The 21,687-nt window shown below is 38.0% G+C and overlaps 1 protein-coding gene across 15 annotated transcripts in view; it reads left to right on the plus strand.

Annotated features, from left to right (window-relative positions):
• Nucleotides 1–326: 326 nt before the first annotated feature.
• TMEM144 (transmembrane protein 144) overlaps nt 327–21,687 on the plus strand; it is a 68,736-nt gene continuing 47,375 nt past the window's right edge. For 5 of the 15 annotated variants that reach the window (XR_014812515.1, XR_014812516.1, XR_014812517.1 and 2 more), the window contains exon 1: nt 327–651. The gene's annotated coding sequence lies outside the window, so the exon portion shown is untranslated. Of the gene's footprint in view, nt 656–4,895; nt 4,930–16,418; nt 16,463–21,687 lie in introns of all 15 variants that reach the window. The other 10 variants (XR_014812518.1, XR_014812519.1, XM_013978686.3 and 7 more) reach the window with 5 other exon arrangements.

Here is a 21,687-nt window from a genome sequence, read left to right on the forward strand (position 1 = left end):
GTGAAATCTTGTGGTATCACAAAAGATATTAGTAACATTAGTGGTTCAGATGAATTTCTTAACGTGCGGTGAAAAAACAAAAATTCAGCTTTAGATGATTTTAACCAGTTGTGTGAAATTCTTTGGCTTTCTGTTCGATCCATAAATAGTACAAATCATACCAAGTTCTGGGACATGGGGAGAGGGTGACACGCTCAGAGTTCCCTAAACAATCACCTCTTAAAATACACAAAAGCCTTTCTAGTTGGCTGGTTGATTGACAGGGCCTGATGACTTCACAGCAAAGCCACACAAGTCACGTGATCCCGCACTGCCGGGCAGTGCAAGGAAGGTGTTTCCTGACCTACCTCCGGGAGCAAGGTCCATGGTCTCCTTGGCTAAGCCCTTCTTCTTTCTGAGCCAGCTTCCTTTCCGCGGGAAGGAAAGGCTGGCCAGGCCACCTGGGACGGGACATCTGGGTCGTGGGTGCTGGAGTCTCAGGCTCTCTTCCTGCCCGGTACACAGTTAACTGTCCCGCGGGAAATTAATGCCGGCCAGGAGCCGGGCGGCAGAGGGAATAAGGCGGGTGTAGTCTCGGCGCCAACGTGGAGGACGCGACTAAGCGAATTCAGAGACAGAGGGAAGTTCAGCCGCCAGCCCCCAGGGAGCACAGTGAGTAAGACAACTCAAGAAAATACAGCAGTTTTAGAGGGAAATGTTCAATGAGTTTTCAAAACGTTCTCGTGATTAAAAGAAAAAAATCAAGGCTCAGAAAAAGTAAATTCGTCGCTGCTAGTTTTAGCCAAGATACCCGCAGAGCATGCCAGACTTGAGGAAAAATCTTCCTTGAAGTGGAACAAGCAGTATTGATCAGGACATACCAAGCACTAACAAAAAAGATCTGCAGTGAAGTTTAAATTGCTAGGAGAGATTTAGAAGGAAAGTACTAATCAATGAAACAAAGGCACCAGAACAAAAATGAATGAATATAGTTTAACAATATATCAGTAGGTACTTAAAATAGACATACACAAATTATTTTAAAGTGTATTAAGGTAAACATTATTTTATAGTAATTTGAGCCTTGTTAACTTGACATGTTTGCATTAGAAAGAATTGGGAATCATGCGCCAGAATGATTTTTTTTTCTTTTTCACAAAATTTTCATCAATTTAGAAAGAAGTAAACTCTTAAAAATAGTAAACATTGCCAACTGGTGTTGAAATTAGATCTCGTGCTTTCTGAATGTTCCAGGGGTACATGCAATAAATTTCATTTATCTGCAGGTAATAGCTAACACTGGTTAATGTTTGTTCAGCATTCAAAATGCAGTTTTTGCTTTCTGGTTAGCACAAGAGATTATTCTTTCAAGGAAATCTGAGACGTTTAGGGCTATCCATATTCTTCAATAGAGCCATCTCTTCACTAGCATTTCCATTTTTTCACCTTAGGCATTCTTTTAGCAATGTGCTTATAAAGGTTTTCTTTCGCTTAGCTGATTTTAGTTAAAATGGAAACAAAAATTAGTTTCTTAGCTGAACCTAATCATGTGACTTTAGTCCAGCCATATTCTTCCCAGAGTCTTCTTGCCCCTCTGACCCATTGCAACTTTGATATCTTAACCCTTGAGCAAAACCTATGTAAACCATTAATGGATGCCCAAGGGCTAAAGCTATCTCTGCAGGGACCAGTAAAACTATTATGTATTATTTTTACTGTAGTCTTCTTACTGTGTGGGTGTTTAAATCTGTCTCAGTATCTCTTCCTCAACTGCTGTCCGGTGGAAGGTACTGTCTTACTAGCATTGTATTGTGCTTTGTTTTAAGAAAGCACACACAATTTCAAATACATTTTACTAAAATTTACTGATCAGTTATGAAGTTATTCCTGTTTAGGGTTAAACTATCTTCACATAATCCCAATGAAGATATAGTGTAGGTAGTTGTATATTTAATATCCTCTACAAAGAACACATAAGGAACAATACATGAGAAAATGAGAAACACCTTAAAAGTAAATATTAATCATTGTAAATTAAAATAATAAGGAAAGGCGATTTCAGATATACTTGATTCAATACATAGCTACAGGAAGTTACCACTGTATTATTAAACTTCGGAGGAAAAAGAGACATGATTATTTTAAATTCCATTCCAGAGGATTTATATAGAGACGTAAATGAACCAAAAGGATAGTGTGCAAAATGCAATGTCAAAATGGTATTGTGGCACAACTTGAGTTGCCTCCTGCGATAAAAATGATTCTTTGTATCATTTTTTCTCACATACAATTAAAAAGGTGAATTATAGTCAATAGTCATTCCCACCTGTTATGAAAAATGTCTGGTAATTGGCCATTTGGGTTTTGGTCCTTTTTTTCCCTATGAAATTGAGAATTTTTATAAGCTTAACAATGTTGTCCAATAGAACTTTCTGCATGCAGTGATGGAAATAGTCTACCTGTCATGGCCATTGAGCATTTGAGATGTAATTAACTTAGCTAAGAAACTGAATTTTTTCTTTGACTAATTTTAAGTAATTTTAATGAAAACTTAGTTATCTGGATGTGACTAGTGGTTACCAGTTTGCACAGATAGCTGACTAGCTATTTTCCTTTTTCTGCTGGCTGGCTGATACTGTTGTGCAAGACACAACTGCTGACCTTGAACTTTGGAAAAAAAAGAGTTCTGAAGGTATTTGTTAAGAACCGTAATCTTGGGAGTTCCTGTTGTGGCCCAGTGGAAACTAGTCTGACTAGTTTCCATGAGGATGTAGGTTCAATCCCTGGCCTTGCTCAGTGGGTCAAGGATCCCATGTTGCCATAAGCTGCGGTGTATCGCAGATGAGGCTCAGATCTGTTGTTACTGTGGCTGTGGTATAGGCCGGCTATAGCTCTGACTTGACCCCTAGCCTGGTAACTTCCTTATGCCATAGGTACAGCCCTTAAAAAAAAAAAAAAAAAAAAAGGAAACAATCTTAAAAGGATTTAAGAGATTCAGGTTTTTTTTTTTTTTTTCATTTTTAATGACATTCATTGTTTTATTTCTCATTTTACAAGCAATACATGTCCATTGCAGACTACTAGAAATACACAAAAGCATAAAGTAAAAATATACTGTCACCCATAATCCTCACCCTCCAGTTATCCAGAGATAACTATCTTTAGCATTTTGACACATTTCTTCCCAGTATCTATGTATTGTTTTCCAATTGAGGTATAGTTGACATCAATCACTCTATTATTTCCAGGGGCACAACACGGTGATTTGATATTTCTATACATTGCAAATTGATCATAATAAGTCTAGTATCATCTGATTCCATATAAAGTTATTACAGGAGTTCCCATTGTGGCTCAGCGTTAAGAACCTGACACAGTATCCCTGAGGATGTGGGTCTGATCCCTGGCTTTGCTCATTGGGTTAAGGATCAAGTGTTGCATCAAGCTGCAGTGTAGGTGGCAGATGCGGCCTGGATCCAGTGTTGCCTTGGCTGTGGCATAGGCCTGCAACTACAGCTCTGATTCCATCCCTAGCCCAGGAACTTCCATATGCCACACGTGCAGCTGTAGAAAGAAAAAAAAGTTGTTACAATGTAATTAACAATTTTCTCCATACTGTTCATTTCATCTTCATCCCTGCAACTCATTTATTTTATAACTGGAAGTTTGTACTTCAACCCCTTCACCTATTTTACTCAGCCTCCAACTCTATCACCTCTCGTAACCACCTATTCATTTTCCAGATCTGTAAGTTTGTTCTTCTGTTATGTTTGTTCCTTTTTTGTTTGTTTTTTGTTTTTGTTTTTGTTTTTTTTAGATTCCCCATATAAGTGAAATCATATGATCATATGGTATCTGTCTTTCTCCATATGATTTATTACACTTAACATAATACCTTCTAGGTCCATCCATGTTGTCACAAATTACAAGAAAAAAGAAGTCCTTATTTTTATGGCTGAGTTATGTTACATTGTATATATGTACCACATCTTCTTTATTCATGCCTCTGTTGCTTCCATACCTTGACTGTTGTATATAATGCTGCAGTGGATAGAGATGTGCATGTATCTTTTTGAATGTTTTAGTTTTCTTCAAAAAGATACCAAGAATTGGATTTTCTGGATGAAATGGATGATATGGTAGTTCAATTTTTATTTTTTGAGGAGCCTCCATACTGTTTCTCATAGTGGCTGCACCAATTTACATTCCCACCAACAGTATGTGAGGCTTCCCTTTTCTCCAAATCCTTGCCAATATTTATCCTTTATAGACCTTCTGAATGTGGCCATTCTCACAGGTGTGACGTGCTATCTTATTGTGGTTTTGATTTCATTTCCCTGATGATTAGTGATGTTAAGCGTCTTTTCATGTGTCTGTTGGCTGTCTTTGGAAAAATGTCGGTTTTAGGTGCTCAGCCCTTTTTTTTTTTTTTGTCTTTTTGCCATTTCTTGGGCCACTCCTGTGGCATATGGAGGTTCCCAGGCCAGGGATCCAATCAGAGCTGTAGCCACCAGCCTACGCCAAAGCCACAGCAACGTGGGATCCGAGCCGCATCTGCAACCTACACCACAGCTCACGGCAACGCCGGATCATTAACCCACTGAGCAAGGGCAGGGACCGAACCCGCAACCTCATGGTTCCTAGTCGGATTCGTCAACCACTGTGCCACGACAGGAACTCCCTCAGCCCATTTTTAAATTAGGTTATTTGAGTTTCTGATATTGAGTTTTATAAGTTCTTCATACATACATGTTGTATATTAACCTCATTGGATGTATAAATTGCAAATATGGTTTCCAATTTAGTAGGTAGCTTTTTCATTTCATTGATAATTTCCAAAACCATGCAAAAGCTTTTTAATTAGATGTGGTCTCATTTGCTTTTTTATTTTTGCTTTTTTTTTTCCTTCTCTGAAGAGACACAGATTCGAAAAAAGAAAATATTGCTAAGGCAAGTATTAAAGAGTGTACTGCCAGTGTTTTCTTGGAGTTTTATGGTTTCAGACCTTACATGGAAGTCTTTAATCCATTTTGAGTTTATTTTTGTATACTGTGTAAGAAAGTGGTTCAGTTTGATTATTTTGCATGTAGCTGTCCAGTTTTCCCAGCACCATTTATTGAAGAGGCTTCCTTTTCCTTATTATATATTCTTGCCTCCTTTGTCACAGATTAACTGACTGTATATGCATGGGTTTATTCTGGGCTCTTAATTCTGTTTCACTGATCTATGTATCTGTTTTTGTGCTAGTACCATACTGTTTCCATTACTATATGGTATGAAATCAGGAAGCTTGATACTTTGTTTTTCTTTCTCAAGTTGTTTTGGCTATTTTAGGTCTTTAGTGTTTCCATAATTTTTTTTTTTTTCTTTTTAGAGCTGCATTTGCAGCATATGAAAGTTCCCAGGCTAGGGCTGGAATCAGAGCTGCAGCTGCCAGCCTAGGCCACAGCCACAGCAACATGGGATCCAAGCCACATCTGCAACCTACACCACACCTCATGGCAATGCCAGACCCCCAATCCACTGAGTAAGGCCAGGGATTGAACCTGCATCCTCATGGATACTAGTCAAATATGTTGTCACTGGGCCACAACAGGAACTCCTCATGCAAATTTTAGAATTGTTTGTTTTAGTTCTGTAAAAAAATGCCTTTTGTGTTTTGACAGAAATTGCATGGCATCTGTAGACTGCGTTGAGAGTATGGTCATTTCAACTATTAATTCTTCTGATCCATGAGGATGGGATATTTTTCCATTTGTGTCATCTTCAATTTCTTTCATCAGTGTCTTACAGTTTTCCAAGTACAGATCTTTACCTCCTTGGATAAATTTATTTCTTGATATTTTATTCTTTTTGATGCTAATGTTTTCTGAATTTCTTTCATAGTTATTAGTGTACAGAAAAGCAGCAGATTTCTGTATATTAATTTTCTATCCTCCAACTTTACTGAATGCATTTACTCATTCTAATGGGTTTTTGGTACATCTTGAGGATTTTTCTATCTATAGTATCATGTCATCTGCAAATAGTGACAGTTTTACTTCTCCCTTTCCAATTTGGATTCCTTTTATTTCTTTCTTTTTTTTCTCACATTGCTATGGTAGGACTTCTAATACTGTATTGAATAAAAATTGTGAGAGTGGGTATCCATGTCTTTTTCCTGGTCTTAGAGGAAATGCTTTCAGGTTTTCATCATTGAGTATGACGTTAGCTGTGGGGTTTTCATTGATGGCCTTTATTATGTTGAGATATGTTTCTTCTATATCCATTTTGTTAAAAGTTTTTGTTTTCTGTGTTCTGTTTGTTTGTTTCTTGCTTTTTAGGGCTGCACTTGTGACATGTGGAAGTTCCCAGGCTAGGGGTCAAATCAAAGATGCAGCTGCTGGCCTCCACCACAGCCACAGCAACACGGGATCTGAGCCAAGTCTGCAACCTATACCAAGCTCATGGCAACACTGAATCCTTAACCCACCGAGTGAGGCCAGGGATTGAACCTGCATCCTCGTGGATACTAGTTGGGTTCATAACCTGCTTACACTCTAAGCCATAGTGGGAACTCCTGCTGAAAGTTTTTTTTTTTTTTTTATCATAAATGAATATTGAATTTTGTCAACAGCTTTTTCCTTCATCTATTAAGATGGTTATATGGGTTTTATTTTTCAGTTTATGCGATGTTTTTCTGATTGAAAAGGCAGATATTAAAATATCCTTGCATCACTGGAATAAATCCTACTTTATCATAATGTTTGATCCATTTTATGTATTGTTGAATTCTGGTTGTTAATATGTTGTTGAATATTTTTGCATCTGTGTTCATCAGGGACATTAGCCTATAATTTTCTTTTTTTGTGATCTTGGTCTCAGAATTAGTATGGAAGTATTCCTTTTCATTCAGTTTTTTGGAACAGTTTGAAAAGAATAGGCATTAATTCTTTTTAGATGTTTGGTAGAATCACCAATAAAACCATATAGCCCTGGTTTTTTGTTTGTTAGGAGTTTGTTTTTTGTTTTTTAACTGAGTGAATTTCATTTTGGTAATTTATCTGTTCATATTTTCTGTTTATTCTTGATTCAATCTTGGAAGATTATACATCTCTTGGAATTTGTATTTCTCCTAGGTTATTTTATTGATGTATAATTGCAGTAATCTTTCACGATCCTTTGTCTTTCTGTGATGTCACTTATAACTGCTCTTTCATTTATGGTTAATTTATTTGGAATTTCTCTTTTTTTCTTGATGAATCTGGCTAAAGGTTTATTTATCAATTTTCTTTCCAAAGAATAAGCTCTTAATTTCAGTGATCAAATCTTAATTTAATTGGGTTTTTTTAGTCTCTTTTATTTATTTCTGCTCTGATATTTATTATTTATTTCCTTCTACTAATTTGGGGATTTGTTTGTTAATTCTTTTCCTAGTTCCCTCAACTTTAAATGAGATTTTTTTTTTTGAGATTTTTCTTGTTTCCTGAGCTCACTTGTGTTGCTACAAACTTCCCTTTCAGAACTTCTTTTGCTGCATCCCATCAATTTTGGATGACTGTGTTTTCATTTTCATTTGTTTCCAGTTTTTTTTTTTTTTTTTTTTTTTTTCCGTTTTAGTTTCTTCAGTGACCTACTTGTTATTTAGTAACATATTGTTTAGCCTCCAGGTGTTTGTGTTTTTGGCAGTTTTTTCTTGTAGTTGACTTCTAATCTCAGAACAATATGGGTGGAAAAGGTGCTTGATATGATTTCAGGGTTTTTTTTTTTAAATTTAATATGACTTATTTTGTGGCCCAGCATGTGATTTTTTTCTAGAGAATGTTTCATTTGCACTTAAAAAGAATGTGCATTGTGCTGCTTTTGGATGGAATGGTTTATATCTATCAATGTATCTATCTATATATATATATATGTGTACACACATACACACACATATGTGTTTTTTAAATAACATGTTAGAAAATATGGATTATATATATATTTAATATATTGAGCATGTTTTCGTATTGATTTTCTGCCTGGATGATCTGTCCATTGATGTAAGTTTTATTCCCTTATTTATGTACTCCTATATTGGGTACACATATATTTTCACCCAATATCTTCTTGTATTGATCCCTTTATGTAATGTTCTTCTTTGTCTCTTGTTATAGTCTTTATTTTATTTTATTGTTTTAATTACTCAATGAATTTTCTTATATTTATAGTTATACAATGATCATCACAACGCAATTTTGTAGCATTTCCATCCCAAACCCCAAACCCATCCCCCCACCCCCCAGCCTGTCTCATTTGGAAACAACAAATTTTTCAAAATCTTTGAGTCAGTATCTGTTCAGCAAAGAAGGTCATCGTGTCCTTTTTTTAGATTCCACATGTAACTGATAGCATATGATGTTGGTATTTCACTGTCTGACTGACTTCACTTAGCATGATAATTTCTAGGTCCATCCATGTTGCTGCAAATGCCATTAATTCTTTCCTTTTAATGGCTGAGTATTATTCCATTGTGTATAGGTACCACATCTTCTTTATCCACTCCTCTGTTGATGGACATTTGGGTTGTTTCCATGTCTTGGCTATTGCATACGGTGCTTCAATGAATATTGGAATACATGTGTCTTTTCGAGTCAGTTTTCTCTGGATAGGTACTCAGGAGTGAGATTGCTGGTAATTCTATTTTTAGTTTTCTGAGGAATCTCCATACTGTTTTCCACAGTGCTTATACCAATTTACATTTCCACCAACAGTGCAGGAGGGTTCCCTTTTTGCCACACCCTCTCTAGCATTTATTGTTTGTAGACTTTTTGATTCTGGCCAGTGTAAAATGGTACCTCATAGTGGTTTTGATTTGCACTTCTTAATAATTAGTGATGTTGAACATCTTTTCATGTGTTTTTTTTGGCCATCTATGTATCTTCTTTGGAGAATTGTCTATTTAGATTTTCTGCACATTTTTTGATAGGGATGTTTGGTTTTTTTGGTATTGAGCTGCAGAATGTGTTTATAAATTTTGGAGATTAAGCCTTTGTCAATCGCTTCATTTGCAAATATTTTCTCCCATTCTGTGGGTTGCCTTTTCATTTTGTTTAGGTTTTCCTTTGCTATGCAGAAACTTTTAAGTACCCTTTCTTCATTTTTGTTTTTAGAAGATGTTGCAGTGGTTTATGTCAGACAGTGTTCAGCCTATGTTTTCCTCTAAGAGTTTTATAGTATAAAACCTATATATTTAGGTCTTTAATCCATTACAAGTTTATTTTTGTGTATGGTGTTCAGAAGTGTTCTAATTTCATTCTTTTCTATGTGGCTGCCCAGTTTTCCCAGCACCACTTATTGAAGGGGCTGTCTTTTCTCCATTGTATATTCTGGCCTCCTTTGTCATAGATTAGTTTACTGTGGGGCATGGGTTTAATTCTGGACTTTCTATCCTGTTCCACTGATCTATTTTTCTGTCTTTCTGCCAGTAACATTGATTTTGATGACTGTAGCTTTGTAGTAGTATAGTCTGAAATCAGGGAGCCTGATTCCTCCAGCTCCATTTTTCTTTCTCAGGATGGTTTTGGCTATTCTGGGTCTTTGGTGCTTCCAAACAAACTTTAAAATAGTTTGTTCGAGTTCTGTGAAAAATGTCCTTGGTAATTTGATAGGGATTGCATTGAATCTGTAAATTGCCTTGGGTAGTATAGTCATTTTGATAATATTGATTCTTCCAATCCAAGAGCAGGGTATGTCTTTCTATCTGTTTGTGTCATCTTTGATTTCTGTCATCAGTGTCTTATAGTTTTCAGAGTGCAAGTCTTTTGTCTCTTTAGGTAGGTTTATTCTTAAGTACTTTATTCTTTTTGATGTGATGGTAAATGGGATAATTTCCCTAATTTCTCTTTCTGATCATTCATTGTTAGTATATAGAAATGCAGTTGATTTCTGTGTATTAATTTTGTATCCTGTGACTTTGGCAAATTCATTGATAAGCTCTTAGCAGTTTTCTGGTACTGTCTTTAGGATTTTCTATATATAGTATATCATCTGCAAATAGTGATAGTTTTATTTCTTCCTTTTCAATTTGGATTCCTTTTATTTCTTTTTCTTCTCTGATTGCTATGGCAAGGACTTCCAAACTATGTTGAATAGTAGTGGCAAGAGCAGACATCTTTGTCTTGTTCCTGATCCCTACAGGAATTCTTTCAGCTTTTCATCATTGAGAATGCTATTAGCTCTGGGTTTGTTATATATGACCTTTATTATGTTAAGGTAGTTTCCTTCTATTCCCACTTTCTGAAGAGTTTTTATCAGAAATAGGTGTTGGATTTTGTCAAAGGTTTTTTCTGTATCTATTGAGAAGATCATATGGTTTTTATTCTTCAGTTTGTTAATGTGGTGTATCACACTGATTGATTTGAGGATATTGAAGAATCCTTGCTTCCCTGGGATAAATCCCACTTGATCATGATGTATAATCCTTTTAATGTATTTTTGGATTCAGTTTGCTAGTATTTTTTTTTTTTTTTGTCTTTTGTCTTTTTAGGGCTACACCCACCGCATATGGAGGTTTCCAGGCTAGTGGCCGAATCAGAGCTACAGCTACTGGCCTATGCCACAGCCACAGCAATGCCAGATCTGAGCCTGCATGTATATCTGCAACCTACACCACAACTCACAGCAACGCCAGATCCTTAACCCACTAAAGGAGGCCAGGGTATGAACTTGCAACCTCATGGTTCCTTGTTAGATTCTTTTCCCCTGTGCCACAATGGGAACTCCTGGTTTGCTAGTATTTTGTTGAAGATTTTTGCATTGATGTTCATCAGTGAAATTGGCCTGTAATTTTCTTTTTTTGTGGTATCTTTGTCTGGTTTTGATATCAGCGTGATGGTGGCCTCATAGAATGTGTTTGGGAGTGTTCTTTCATCTGCACTTTTTTGGAATAGTTTCAGAAGGATATGTGTTAACTCTTCTCTAAATGTTTGATAGAATTCACCTGTGAAGCCATCCAGTCCAGGGCTCTTGTTTGTTGGAAGTTTTTTTTTTTTTTTTAATTTTTTTTTTTTTATTTTCCCACTGTACAGCAAGGGGGTCAGGTTATCCTTATATGTATACATTGCAGTTACAGTTTTTTCCCCCACCCTTTCTTCTGTTGCGACATGAGTATCTAGACATAGTTCTCAATGCTATTCAGCAGGATCTCCTTGTAAATCTATTCTAGGTTGTGTCTGATAAGCCCAAGCTCCCGATCCTCCCACTCCCTCCCCCTCCCATCAGGCAACCACAAGTCTCTTCTCCAAGTCCATGATTTTCTTTTCTGAGGAGATGTTCATTTGTGCTGGATATTAGATTCCAGTTATAAGTGATATCATATGGTATTTGTCTTTGTCTTTCTGGCTTATTTCACTCAGTATGAGATTCTCTAGTTCCATCCATGTTGCTGCAAATGGCATTATGTCATCCTTTTTTATGGCTGAGTAGTATTCCATTGTGTATATATACCACATCTTCCAAATCCAATCATCTGTCGATGGACATTTGGGTTGTTTCCATGTCCTGGCTATTGTGAATAGTGCTGCAATGAACATGCGGGTACAGGTGTCTCTTTTAAGTAGAGCTTTGTCCGGATAGATGCCCAAGAGTGGGATTGCAGGGTCATATGGAAGTTCTATGTATAGATTTCTAAGGTATCTCCAAACTGTTCTCCATAGTGGCTGTACCAGTTTACATTCCCACCAACAGTGCAGGAGGGTTCCCTTTTCTCCACAACCCCTCCAGCGCTTGTTATTTGTCGATTTATTAATGATGGCCATTTTGCCTGGTGTGAGGTGGTATCTCATGGTAGTTTTGATTTGCATTTCTCTTCTAATCAGCGATGTTGAGCATTTTTTCATGTGTTTGTGGGCCATCTGTATATCTTCTTTGGAGAAATGTCTATTCAGGTCTTTTGCCCATTTTTCCATTGATTGATTGGTTTTTTTGCTGTTGAGTTGTATAAGTTGCTTATATATTCTAGAGATTAAGCCCTTGTCAGTTGCATCATTTGAAACTATTTTCTCCCATTCTGTAAGTTGTCTTTTTGTTTTCTTTTGGGTTTCCTTTGCTGTGCAAAAGCTTTTCAGTTTGATGAGGTCCCATGGGTTTATTTTTGCTCTAATTTCTATTGCTTTGGGAGACTGCCCTGAGAAAATATTCATGATGTTGATGTCAGAGAGTGTTTTGCCTATGTTTTCTTCTAGGAGTTTGATGGTGTCCTGTCATATATTTAAGTCTTTCAGCCATTTGGAGATTATTTTTGTGCATGGTGTGAGGGTGTGTTCTATTTCATTGCTTTGCATGCTGCTGTCCAGGTTTCCCAGCAATGCTTGCTGAATAGACTTTCCTTTTCCCATTTTATGTTCTTGCCTCCCTTGTCAAAGATTAATTGACCATAGGTGTCAGGGTTTATTTCCGGATTCTCTGTTCTGTTCCATTGGTCTGTCTGTCTGTTTTGATACCAGTACCACACTGTTTTGATGACTGTGGCTTTGTAGTATTTCTTGAAGTCTGGGAGAGTTATGCCTCCTGCTTGGTTTTTGTTTCTCAGGATTGCTTTGGCGATTCTGGGTCTTTTGTTGTTCCATATAAATGTTTGGATTGTTTGTTCTAGTTCTGTGAAAAATGTCATGGGTAATTTGATAGGGATTGCACTGAATCTGTAGATTGCTTTGGGTAATATGGCCATTTTCACAATATTGATTTTTCCAATCCAGGAACATGGAATATCTTTCCATTTCTTTACATCTTCTTTGATTTCTTTGATTAAAGTTTTATAGTTCTCGGCATATAGGTCCTTTACCTCTTTGGTCAGGTGTATTCCGAGGTATTTGATTTTGTGAGGTACAATTTTAAAAGGTATCATATTTTTGTATTCCTTTTCTAATGTTTCATTGCTGGTATACAGAAATGCAACTGACTTCTGAATGTTAATCTTATATCCTGCCACTTTGCTGAATTTATTAATCAGTTCAAGTAGTTTTGGGGTTGAGTCCTTAGGGTTTTCTATGTATAGTATCATATCATCTGCATACAGTGACAGTTTGATCTCTTCTCCTCCTATATGGATGCCTTTTATTTCTTTTGTTTGTCTAATTGCTGTGGCTAAGACTTCCAAAACTATGTTGAAGAACAGTGGTGAGAGTGGGCATCCCTGTCTTGTTCCAGATTTGAGTGAGAAGGTTTTCAGTTTTTCCCCATTGAGGATTATATTTGCTGTGGGTTTATCATAAGTGGCTTTGATTATATTCAGGAATGTTCCCTCTATACCCACTTTGGCAAGGGTCTTGATCATGAATGGATGTTGGACTTTGTCAAATGCTTTTTCTGCGTCTATTGAGATGATCATATGATTTTTGACCTTTTTTTTGTTAATGTGGTGTATGATGCTGATTGATTTGCGTATGTTGAACCATCCTTGTGAACCTGGGATGAACCCAACCTGGTCATGGTGTATAATTTTTTTGATATGTTGTTGGATTCGGTTGGCTAAGATTTTGTTGAGAATTTTTGCATCTATATTCATCAATGATATTGGCCGATAGTTTTCTTTTTTGGTGGTATCTCTGTCTGGTTTTGGAATGAGGGTGATGGTGGCCTCATAGAATGTCTTTGGGAGTATTCCTTCTTCTTCAACCTTTTGAAAGAGTTTAAGGAGGATGGGCACCAATTCCTCTTTATATGTTTGATAAAATTCACCTGTGAAGCCATCTGGTCCTGGACTTTTATTTGTAGGGAGTGATTTTATGACCTCTTCAATTTCATTTCTAGTGATCGGTCTGTTCAGTTGGTCTGTTTCTGCTTGATTCAGTTTTGGCAGGTTGTAAGATTCTAGAAAATTGTCCATTTCTTCCAGATTGTCAAACTTGTTGCCATATAGTTGTTCATAGTATTCTCTTATGGTTTTTTGTATTTCTGCTGTATCCGTTGTGATTTCTCCTTTTTCATTTATAATTTTGGTGATTTGGATTCTTTCTCTCCTCTTTTTAGTGAGTCTGGCCAGGGGTTTGTCAATTTTGTTCACCTTTTCAAAGAACCAGCTCTTGGTTTTATTAATTTTCTCTATTGTTTTTTGAGTCTCTATTTTATTGATTTCTTCTTTGATCTTTATAATTTCCTTCCTTCTGCTGACTTTAGGACTTTTTTGTTCTTCTTTTTCTAATTCGTTTAGGTGGAGGGTTAAGTTGTCAATTTGGGATCTTTCTTCTTTTTTGAGAAAGGCCTGGATTGCTATAAATTTCCCTCTGAGCACTGCATTCGCAGCATCCCATAGATTTTGAGAGGTTGTGTCTTCGTTATCATTTGTTTCAAGGTAGTTTTTAATTTCCTTCTTGATTTCCTCATTGACCCATTTGTTTTTTAGTAGCATGTTGTTGAGTCTCCATGTAGTAGGTTTTTTCTCTTTCCTTTTCCCATGGTTGATTTCTAGTTTAATACCATTGTGGTCAGAGAAGATACTTGAGATATTTTCTACGCTCCTAAATTTATTGAGATTCGCTTTGTGTCCCAATATGTGGTCGATTCTTGAGAATGTTCCATGAGCATTTGAGAAGAATGTGTATTCTGCTTTTTTTGGATGTAGTGTCCTGAAGATATCAATGAAGTCTAACTTTTCTATTGTTTCCTTTAGGATCTCTGTTGCTTTATTGGTTTTCTGTCTAGAGGATCTGTCCATTGATGTGAGGGGGGTATTAAGGTCTCCTACTATGATTGTATTCTCATCAATATCTCCCTTTATGTCTGATAATATTTGTTGTATGTATCTGGGTGCTCCTATATTTGGGGCATATATGTTGATGATAGTAACATCCTCTCCTTGGATGGATCCCTTAATCATTAAATAGTGTCCTTCTTTGTCTTTCTTTATGTCTTTTGTTTTAAAGTCTATTTTGTCTGATATGAGCGTTGCGACTCCTGCTTTTCTGTCATGTCTATTGGCGTGAAATATTTTTCCCCACCCTTTCACTTTCAATCTATATGTATCTTTTGTCCTAAGGTGAGTTTCTTGTAGGCAGCATATTGAATGTTTTTGCCTTTTTATCCACTCAGCCACTTTGTGTCTTTTGATTGGGGCATTCAGTCCATTGACATTTAAGGTGATAATTGATAAATGATTATTTATTGCCATTTGTACCTCGTGTTCCAGTTGAGTCTATGGTTCTCCATTCTTCCTTTCTTTTTTTTTTTTTTTTATTTTAGTTGGATGGTCTCCTGTTATTATCTGCTTGAGTGTATTTTTTTTTTCATTTTTTGCAAATGCAATATTTGGTTTTGGCTTGTGGTTGCCCTGTTTTTTAAGTATGCTAACCCCTTCCCATAATTGTGTGTTTTAGCCTGATGGTCCTGTAAGTTCAAACACTTCATTACTATATTAAAATTAAGAAGAGAGACATACATATAAACAAAAAGGGTTATTTACCTCCTGACATCCCTTGCCCACATTTTATGGTTTTGATGACTCTTTTTTATTTTTTTCTTTTTAATTTTATTTTGTTTGAAGCATGTTCATGATTAAATCTGTATGCTGGCTTATTTGAGTGACTGCTCTCTGATTGCAGTTTCCTCAGTCCTAGTTCTTCCTCTTCTTCTTTTTTTTTTTTTTTCTTTTCTTTTTTCTTCCCTTTCCTTCCTTTCTTTTTGGTTTAGAGAAGCCCTTTCAATATTTCCTTTAACCTGGGTTTTGTGTTGCTGTATTCTTTAAGTTTTTGTTTGTTGGGAAAAATTTTTATTTCCCCTTCTATTTTAAATGATATTCTTGCTGGATAGAGTATTCTAGGTTGCATATTTTTTCCTTTGAGCACTTTAAATATCTCTTGCCATTCCCTCCTGGCCTGTAGTGTTTCTGTAGAGAAATCAGCTGATATTCTTATGGGGGTTCCCTTGTAGGTAACATTCTGTTTTTCTCTTGCTGCCTTTAGGATCCTCTCTTTATCACTAACTTTTGCCATTTTTATTATGATGTGTCTTGGTGTGGGTCTGTTTGGGTTCAGTTTGTTTGGGGCCCTCTGTGCTTCTTGTATCTTGAATCCAGTATCCTTTAGATTTGGAAAGTTTCCAGCAATAATTTCTTCAAATATATTTTCCATTCCCTTATCTTTTTCTACTCCTTCTGGAATTCCTATTATGCGTAGATTGGCCCGCTTTATATTATCCCATAGGTCTCTTATATTGCTTTCCAGTTTTTTGATTCGGTTTTCTGTCTGTTGACCAGATTGAGTGATTTCCATTATTCTATCTTCCATATCACTGATTCGTTCTTCTGCATTATTCATTCTGGTTTTTACTGCCCCTAGTTCAGTTTGCATCTCTGCAAATGAATGTTCTAATTTTTCTTGGCTCCTCCTTATATTTTCTAGTTCCTTTCTGAGGGTATCTGCATTACTGTTCATATCTTCTCTTAATTCCTTCAGTATTTTCACTATTTCTCTTTTGAATTCCAGGTCTGCCTGACTGCAGAGATCTGTTTCATTGTTGACTGTTTTAGGTGAGTTCTCCTGTTGGTTTGACTGGGGGTGGTTTCTCAGCTTCTTCATCTTGCTTGTTGTTTTCTTTCTCCTGAGGGAGTTGTACTCTCCGTTATCGGGCAGTGTTTGCCTTGTCACTGCCGTGGAATATTTCCTGAGGGCTGGCGTTGTTGGTCAATCTTTTTTGAGGCAGTGTGGCTTTTCTGGAGTGTTGATGGGGCTAACAGTGTTTCTTTGAAGCAAAGGAGGACTTCCTGAGGGCAGACAGGACTGGGAGGTCCACCCCACGATGGTAGCAGATTTCACTTGGTCATGCAGAGCTTGCTCTGGTGTTTTTAGGCTGTGGGGTTCTTGCAGGGGGTTGGCGATGTTGGGCAGCTGCTCTTCAGGGGTGCATCACCCCCTGGGGGCTGGAGCAGCTATCTGGGTCACTGAGAACCTAAGAGGCTCTTCCCTAGGTTAGCCCAACTCAGAAGGACAGCCTGAGAATGTAGGCGGATCTTTTCACAGTCTGGCCGAGCTTGTTGCAGCTTTTCTGGGCTGCAGGGGCTCTTCCAGGGGGCTGGTGGTGCTGAGCAGTTATTTCACGGGAGTGGGGCTCCCCCTGGGGGCTTGGGCGGGTAGCAGGGCCGTTGGAGACCCACGTGGCTCCTCCCCAGGGCAGCCCAACTCAGAAAAACCATCTGAGATCTTTTCCCAACTCGGCCAGGCTTGTTGCAGCTTTTCTGGGCTGCAGGGGGTCCTGCCTGGAGCTGGCAGTCCTATGCAGCTGGTCCACTAGAGCATCCCCTGGGGGCTTAGGCGGGTAGCAGGGCTGTTGGAAACTGAAGAGGCTCCTCCCCGGGGCAACCCGACTCAGAAAAACCGTCCGAGAATTAGGCCGATCTATTCACAGCCTGGCTAAGCTTGTTCTAGCTTTTCTGGGCTGCAGGTCTTTTCTCAGGGGCTGGTGGTGTTTGGTGCTGCTCTGCGGAAGTGTAGCCCCACCAAAGGGCAAGCAGGCCTGTGCAGGGACAGCCCCTGTGGTGGTAGGCTTCAGGCAATTGTTGAGGCCAAGCCCTCCTGGATGGCAGGCAGCCCCAGGTCTGTGAGAGCGTAGGGCGTGGCAGGGGTGGGGAGAGGGGATGCACTGGGAAGCACAGCTTTCTGCTAGCTAGCAGGCCTGTAAGCTTGCTGTGGCGTGGGGGGTATTCTATGGGAACCCACCCCTTCTTTTCTCCCCTCCCCAGCACGGGCGCAGACCAGGCTCTTCTCCTAGGTTCCCTCTGATGTGGCTTTCCACTTCTCCGCCCCTGGAGTATTGCTCCCTTCCTCTGCGACAGCTTTGTTTCCTAGTCTCCCAGGCAGTCTCTGCCCGGTCAAATGGTTTCTAGACCTCCCAAGCAGTTTCCGCCCTGCCCCCCCCCCCCCCCCCGCAGCCCAGGGACTAATCTCTGGAGCCGAGGTCTCGGTGCCCAGCCCCCACCCAGGCGGCGCCCCCCGGCCCTTTCTCGGGGACTAACTTTCCGCGGCGAGGTCTCGGTGCCCAGCCCCCCTCCCAGGCGTTCCCCGGCCCCCTCTCGGGGACTAACCTTCTCCGGCGAGGTCTCGGTGTTCAGCCCCCACCCAGGCGTCTCAATTTTTGGTGACTGTGCCCGTAGTTCAGATGGTCCGTTGGGTTCTTGATCGGCTTTTCCATACTCCAACTTACTGCTACACTCTTCTCTGCATCTGGAGATTCCTCCGGTTCGTTTGATCTTTCGCCCGGTAGGTGACTTTCCAGGGTGCGGGATCCCTTTCTCCTCCGCAGTTCCCTTTCGGGAGCCCCCGTCCTGCTCGGATTCACCTTCTCTCACTCTCCTCTTTTCTCCCGTTCTGCCCAATAATGTCACGAATTTCTTGCCATTATTGGAGTTTAGGTTCCTCTGCCAGCGATTGGTGCTGTTCTGTGCGAGTCATTTATTCTGTAGATGTGCTTTTTTTGTTGTGTTTGTGGGAGAGGGTGAGCGTGTCCTCCTACTCCTCCGCCATCTTGTCCTCCTGTTGGAAGTTTTTTAATCACAGTTTCAATTTCAGTTCTTGTGATGGGTCCATTCATCTTTTCTGTTTCATCTTGGTTTAGTCTTGGAAGATGGTACTTTTCTAAGAATTTGTCCATTTCTGCTAGGTTTTCCATTTTCCTGGCATATAATTGCATATAGTAGTCTCTTATGATCCTGTGTATTTCTGTGATGTCCATTGTTACTTCTTCTTTTTCATTTCTAATTTTATTGATTTGAGTCCTCTCTGTTTTGATAAGTCTGGCTAAGGGTTTATCAATTTTGTTGATCTTTTCAAAGAACCAGCTTTTTGTTTCATTGATCTTTGCTATGGTTTTCTTTGCTTCTATTTCATTGATTTCTGCTCTGATCTTTATGATTTCTTTCCTTATGCTAACTTTAGGTCTTATTCGTTCTCTCTCGAGCTGCTTTAGATGTAAAGTTAGCTTGTTTATTTGAGCTTTTTCTTGTTTCCTGAGGTGGGCTTGTATTGCTATAAACTTTCCTCTTAGAACAGCTTTTGCTGCATCCCATAGGTTTTGGAGTGTCATATCTTCACTGTAATTTGCTTCTAGGTATTTTTTAATGTCCTCTTTGATTTCTTCAGTGATCTGTTGGTGGTTTAGCAGCATGTTGTTTAGTCTTCATGTGTTTGTATTTTTTGCAGTTTGTTTCTTGTTGATTTCCAATCATATAAGTGTTGTGGTCCGAAAAGATGCATGATATGATTTCAGTTTTCTTAAAGTTACTGAAGCTTGATTTGTGGCCCAGAATGTGATCAGTCCTAGAGAATTTTCTGTATACACTTGAGAAGAATGTGTATTCTGCTGCTTTTGGATGGAATGTCCCATAAATATCCATTAAGTCCTTTTGGTCTAATGCTTCATTTAGGGCCTGTGTTTCCTTGTTGATTTTCTGTCTGGATGATTTGTCCACTGCTGTAAGTGGGGTTTTAAAATCCCCCACTATTATTGTGTTATTGTCAATTTCTTCTTCTAAGATTGTTAGCAGTTGCCTTATATATTGAGGTGATCTTATGTTGGGTGTGTGTATATTTACAATCACTATATCTTCTTCTGGGATTGATCCTTTGATCATTATGTAATGTTCTTTGTCTCTTTGAACATTCTTTTTTTTTTTTTTTGCCATTTCTTGAGCCACTCCTACGGGCATATGGAGGTTCCCAGGCTAGGGGTCAAATCAGAGCTGTAGCCACCGGCCTACACCACAGCCACAGCAACGTGGGATCTGAGCCGCATCTGCAACCTACACCACAGCACACGGCAATGCTGGATCCTTAACCCACTGAGCAAGGCCGGGGATCGAACCCATAACCTCATGGTTCCTAGTCGGATTTGTTAACCACTGCACCTCGACAGTAACTCCTCTTTTAATATTCTTTATTTTAAGGTCGATTTTGTCTGATATGAGTATTGCTACTCCAGCTTTTTTTTTATTTCTGTTTGCAAGGAATATTTTCTTTCATCCTCTCACTTTCAATTTGTATGAGTACCTAGAATTCATATGGGTCTCTTGAAGACAGCATTTATATGGATCTTGTTTTCATGTCCATTCAGCCAGTCTGTTTCTTTGGTTGGGGCATTTAGTCCCTTTATATTTAAGGTAATTATTGATATGTATGTTCTCATTGCCATTTTATTAACTGTTTGGATTTGCTCTTTTTTCTTCCCTTCTTCTCTTGTTCTCTCCTCTTGTGGTTTAATAACTATCTTTAGTGTTGTATTTGAATTCATTTTTCTTATTCACAAAATGGAATACCTTTTTCTATTCCCTCACGTTCATCTGGGTATGATTTAAGATCTGAAGTGAGTCTTTAGTAGCATATAAATGGGGTCTTATTTTTTTATCCATTCAGCTACTCCATGTCTTTTGATTGGAGCATTTTGTTCATTTACATTTAAAGTAATTAATGATAAGTATTTATTTATTACCATTAAAAACATTTTTTAGTTGTTTTTCATTTCTTCTATTGTCCTCTTCCCTTTGGTTTGATTACTGTCTTTAGTACTATGTTTAGATTTTCTTCCTATTTTTTTTGTGTGAGTATCTATTATAGATTTTTGGTACATGGTAACCATGATATTTTTATATAGCAACCCACAGATATGTATCTGTGTGTGCATTGCATTTTAGGTTGATGATCTCTCAAGTATAAACACATTTTAACAAACCTGCATTTTTAATCCCCCAGATATTTAATGTTTTTGACATTTTATCTTACATTTTTTGTTTTCTGTATCCCTTACCTATTTATGTTTATATAGATGATTTGCTACTTTTGTCTTTTAACTTTCCTATTAGCTTGGTAAGTGGTTGATTTACTACCTTTATGTATATTCGCCTTTGCCAGTGAGATTTCTAAATTAGAAATAATTTCATATTTCTAATTGTAGTCCTTTCTTTTCCACTCAAAGTATTCCCTTGTATATTTCTTGTAAAGCCAGTTTAGTGGTGCTGAATTCTTTAAGCTTTTGCTTGTCTATAAAACTCTTTCTCTCTTATTCAAATCTGAATGACATCCTTGCCAGGTAGAGTGTTTTGGTTGTAGGATTTTTCCTTTAATCACTTTAAATATATCATGGCACTGCCTCGTGGCCTGCAGTTTCTGCTGAAAAGTCAGCTGATAGTTTTATGGGTATTCCCTTGTGTGTAACTAGTTGCTTTTCCTTTGCTACTTTTATGATTCTTTCTCTAATTTTTGCCATTTTAATTATAGTGTGTCTTAATGTGGTTCTCTTCGGTTTGATCTTGTTTGGGACTGTTTTTGCTTATTGCATCTGGCTATCTATTTCTTTTCCTAGGTTGTTTAAGATTCAGTTATTAATTTTTTAAAATATGTTCTCTGCTCCTTTCTATTCTCCTTCTGGTGCTCTTCAGTGTGAATGTTAGTATGCTTGATGTTGGTTAAGGGGTCTCTTAAACTATCTTTGTCTTTTAAAATTCTTTCTCCTATTTCTGTTCAGCTTGGGTGATTCCACTACTCTTTAAGTTTGTGATCCCTTCCTCTGTATTGCTAATCCACTGTTTTATTTTTCTAGTGTATTTTTTATTTCACTTATTGTATTCTTCACCTCTGCTTGGTTCTTCTTTACATTTTCTAACACATTGCTAAAATTCTATGTTCATCCATTCTTTTCTCAAGTTCATTGAGCATCTTTATGACCATTATCTCAATTCTTTGTTGGGTAAATTGCTTATCTCCTTTT

Source organism: Sus scrofa, chromosome 8 (genome assembly GCF_054392235.1).
Source record: "Sus scrofa isolate SSC_HxYL_T2T_F1_AM1 chromosome 8, Sscrofa_HxYL_maternal_Yorkshire_Landrace_v2.0, whole genome shotgun sequence".
Lineage (NCBI taxonomy): Eukaryota > Metazoa > Chordata > Mammalia > Artiodactyla > Suidae > Sus > Sus scrofa.